Source organism: Nicotiana tabacum, chromosome 2 (assembly GCF_000715075.1).
Source record: "Nicotiana tabacum cultivar K326 chromosome 2, ASM71507v2, whole genome shotgun sequence".
In the NCBI taxonomy this organism is placed as follows: domain Eukaryota; kingdom Viridiplantae; phylum Streptophyta; class Magnoliopsida; order Solanales; family Solanaceae; genus Nicotiana; species Nicotiana tabacum.
The window spans coordinates 116,544,211-116,548,843 of record NC_134081.1 but is presented as its reverse complement, the minus strand read 5'-3'; the positions used below and the strand labels follow the sequence as shown (position 1 = coordinate 116,548,843).

The 4,633-nt window shown below is 35.3% G+C and overlaps 1 non-coding gene across 1 annotated transcript; it reads right to left on the bottom strand.

The window, feature by feature from the left end:
* Nucleotides 1-4,204: 4,204 nt before the first annotated feature.
* On the bottom strand, nucleotides 4,205-4,309 carry LOC142173919 (small nucleolar RNA R71). Its single transcript, XR_012703284.1, has one exon. It is a non-coding gene; the product is annotated as a small nucleolar RNA R71 (small nucleolar RNA).
* Between the last annotated feature and the right edge of the window lie 324 nt (nucleotides 4,310-4,633).

Genomic DNA, 4,633 nt, shown 5'->3' with positions numbered 1-4,633 from the left:
TTGATAACTTGATATCAGAATGAAAATTCTATATTTTTAATTTGTTTGCTGCAATGCTTGAGAACCAGAGAAAGAACGAAAAATGCAATTTTAATTTATTCAATGCCTTTCGTTTGTGTTTTTTAGAAAATAAATAATTTAATGATGAAGAAGGAGAATTTAAAATACAAGTTTTATTATGAGAAAGAAAAAAATATTAATATTAAAATACTTTTTTACCATGAACATTAAACATTTTCTAAAAAGAAAGTCTACCATAGATAAACATATTTTTGCTATTAATTAAAAAAATGGGGCCTTAGAAATTTAGGGGCCTAAAGCCCTTGCTTTAGTATCTTGGCCTTGAGCGGCACTAGGTGTTAGCTCAATCAATTCTAGACTAAATATTTTGACGTACCATGCAATTGGACACATGAAGAATACACATAAGTCTGAAATAGCCTAAATATAGGACTCTTAAAAAGCTGTTGCTGTTGTTTTTCTCACTATGTTCATGATCCCAAACAAGTCAATAGTCATCACATATATTTCTACCTAGAGTTTAAGAAAGGGCATTTACGTTCCAACCATCAATTATCAATTCTTCTCATCTTGTTCTATCCCTGGTTGTTCGTTTCGATTTTATGCTTTGGGCCACTATTACCAGCTTTGCTATTACGGTGGAGAGAAAAAAATGCTCTCTATAAATGAAGATGTATATTAAGAACATTTATTAGTTTACTTTTATAAGGTAAGATTAGACTAGTATTCTAGTAATGTATGGCAACCAACAAGGTATATGCTTGGTAAATTTTCTATTAAAAACAACACAACGTGATTTAATTATAGTCCAGTAAGTTAAAAGGATTAAAACATTCAATTTAATGTATGAAAGCCAACAAAGTATATGCATTTAGGAAGTTTAGTGTCTTTTCCGGTTTGTGGCCGGATCACACTCAACTTTTGATATGTTATTTACCTCAATGATAGTTTTTTGGCTTAGTGAATTCCATATTAAACATAACAAGTATAAGTTTCAACAAAATTTCAATTACAGTCCAGTAAGTTAAATTGATAAAGACACCGGTGCATATATACAGGATTTTCTTATTTGATGTTTATGTTGTACCACTTTACAAATAGACTTTTAAAAGAAGGAAGTCCAGGAACATGATTGCATTTTACTAAATAGAGTCTAAAGTGTCATTAACATCTCAACTATCATACAAAAGTAGTTTATTCAAAAGATACGAAATTGTGAAACATGACACCTCGCTGCATTTAGGGCCAACTCATGTTATTATCCTACCAAATAAGACAACATCAACATACTGAGTGTGCACTCGCTAGTTTCCTATTTGTTGTCTTTGTTTGAATTTTGTCGAAATCCCAACGGATACTTCTAATTCAATTTCTTACGGTGAACACCATGTTCATAAGTCATAACCAATGTGCATTCAACTGTTTTATGGTTATTCTTTTCCTCTTATTTCTTTTTGGCGTGGAGTGTGAAGGAACATGACTCGCAATCTATTATTTCAACTTATTTGGCGGATTATCAACACATGCAGCGTATGAGCCAATCAAGGCGGATTCAAAATTTAAATTTAATGAGTGCAATTTTTAAGAGTCTCAGCATTGAATTCATTATACTATTAAAATTATGGATTCAATTCTAAAATTTATTGAGATTTAATAGATATTTACATATAAATTTTTACTCTATTTGTGGCAGATATTTACATATAAGTTTTTACTCTAATTGTGGCAGATCCAGGATTTTCAAATCATGGGTGCTCAGTTATTTTTAATCTAAAAATTGCTACTAAGACTGGGTGCTCAGTTAATTTATTTATATGAATTACTATTTTTTTAAATATAAGTAATAGTGTTTGGCCGCAAAAGTAATAGGTGTTCAATCACCTATAATCCATAGAGTAGATCCGCATTAATTTCGTGTAAAAAATTACGGGTTTAGTTGAACCCGTAGCCAAAGCTATTGCATTCAGATGAATCCATCTGTAAGTTGTACGCTAGATCCGCCCCGGCCTGTTCCAGTAGGATTGGTAAGCTGTGTAACCAAAACCTTAGAAATTTGTTTAGCTCTGTCTGCAAGTTGTAGCTCCAGTATAGGTGGGCATTTAAATGATGTAAGTTCAATATTGCATGAGATGAAGGTTAGTAATTTGAATTGGTTGAGAAAGTGTAATTTGAAGGCTATGAGATAAAGAGAATTAAGGATGTCATAAGCTGATGCTCAGAACTTGAGATTGTAGCCATCAAAGAACTAAGTTCACTTTTCTTACCTCAAAAAGGTGAAATACAAGAAATGGTCCATAAAATGGAAGTAGTTGAGCTGGTTGTATCTGTCAAATTCTAATGGATATTGATATTTAGCTTAAAGTGTATATATATATATTTATGTATATCGCCTCATGTTTTACTCGTGTTTCGTGAATTTCGGATGTAAAATGTATTGATTTAAATTAATTCATGGTGTTTTTATGTGTATGAATCATCCGGAAGCAAGTGGGGGCTAAAGGTGCGAGATAGAGCCAAAACGGAGGAAAATAGGAAATGTTGAATTCCAGCTCCACACTCCACATGTGGTGCCGTGGACAGAATGTTCAATTTGCTAGCGCCAGGGCCAGCTCCCCACGCTTCCCTGGACGCTGGTGACGGAATACTTCTCCAACTTTGTCCGGGACAAGGTTATTTCGGCCCAAGACCTACCCAATACGTATAAAAGCAAGATTAAGCCTATTTTGACGAGGGAGACGTCACTTTGAAGGAAAATACACACGAGAAACATTCGGGAGCGAGGATATCTCAGTTTTCTTCATTTTTTCTTAGTATTTTCAATTATCCAACACTTACAAAATTGTTTGATACTATCATGAGTGGCTAAAACCCATAGTTCTGGGATTGTGATTTAGCCATGAATATTGTTGTTCAATATTGACTTAGCCTTAATTATAATTCACCAATATATTATTGTTTTTTTAATTCTGGGATTAATTGCTTAATTGTCTGGCCAGCAGTTAGGTTTTATTTACTATCTATGATATGCTTGGGAAAGCTATGTGTAGCTTAGAGAAGAATTGAAGAGAGCACAATCTTAACTCTGAGGGGGCGGATTTGTAGTTAGGATATGAATATACCTAGTCACCGTGCTTAATTAAATTTCGTAATCTTAATGCGTTCTTAATATATTGATTTCATAGGAAAATAGGCGTTGATCTACTTTGAATAGGCGAGTAGTAATTTGGGAGAAAGCTACGAGAGCAAGTGTTCAATTAATTAGCAACCATGAGTGAATTGTATGAAATGGAGAGTTAACTAGAGCATAATAGGATTGATGAATCGATTACAACCCTGGAATATTTGTCTCTACTGAAAACACAACAACCATTTTGCTGCTTGATAATGTAGTTACTAGTTAGAATTATTGTTTAGTATAATCACACTTTTGAACTCGAATTGGCTCGACTAGATAATAGTCTTGTGAATTTAGTGGGTAGTTAATACAAGTCTCTGTGGGTTCTACACTCGACTTATTATTTTATTACTTGTACGACCACGTATACTTGCGTGTGCGTTTGGGAGCAACAAGTTTTTGGCGTTGTTGTCGGAATATTGACTACTTTCTAGTTTTAGCTATAATTGTTTATTTCGTCAAGTCTAACGTTACGTAATTGTTGCTATGATCTTAGGAACCTTAATTGAATACGAAGGGTCAGAAGCCACGACAGACTTCAAGGTGAGAGAACATTTCATAGGAGGTTAAGGGAAGCAAGGGACACAAATAATATACAGGTACTCGTTCAATTTCCTGTGAACATGGCAGATGAGCAACATATGGCTATTCAGGAGGTGGCGGCGAGGCCCAGCATTTCCAATGTCACCTCCAACATTGTGAAGCCCAGAATCACTGGGCACTTTGAGCTGAAATAGAGCATGATCCAGCTACTACATGCGAATGGGCAGTTTATGGGTCTTCCACACGAGGATCCAACACAAGCACATCCTGAACTTCTTGGAGATTAGTGATACTTATATCACTAATGGAGTCACTCCAAACTATGTGAGTCTCACATTGTTCCCGTTCTCTCTGTTGGGCGAAGCAAAGCGATGGTTGAAGGTAGAACCAGTTAATTCTATTACATCATGGAATGATCTGGCAAGGAAACTTCTGGCAAGGTTCTTCCCTTCAGGAAAAACTGCAAAGATCAGAAGTGAGATAGTCGCCTTCAAACAGAAATCAGGGGAGTCTTTATACTCAGCTTGGGAGAGGTTCAAGGGGATGCTCAGAAACTGTCCTCATCACAATCAGACAAATGAAGTGCTAGCTCACACTTTCATAGAAGGGCTGTATCCTAAGATAAAGATTGTTGTAGATGCTACAGCTGGAGGTCAAGTGTTGGAGAAAAGCTTTGATGAGATATATGCGTTATTAAACAAATTCTCCAAAAGCAATCCTGATTGGAAAGGAGAGATGGGCAGACACACAGTGCAAAAATCTGCAAGGGTTCTTGAGTTAGATGTCGTCTCTACATTATCAGCACAGATTTCCACTTTGATCAACCAAGTCAATCAAATGACCTTGGTTATTAACAAGCAACAAGCCCAGCCAGTATAAGAGGTTCAATTGTTT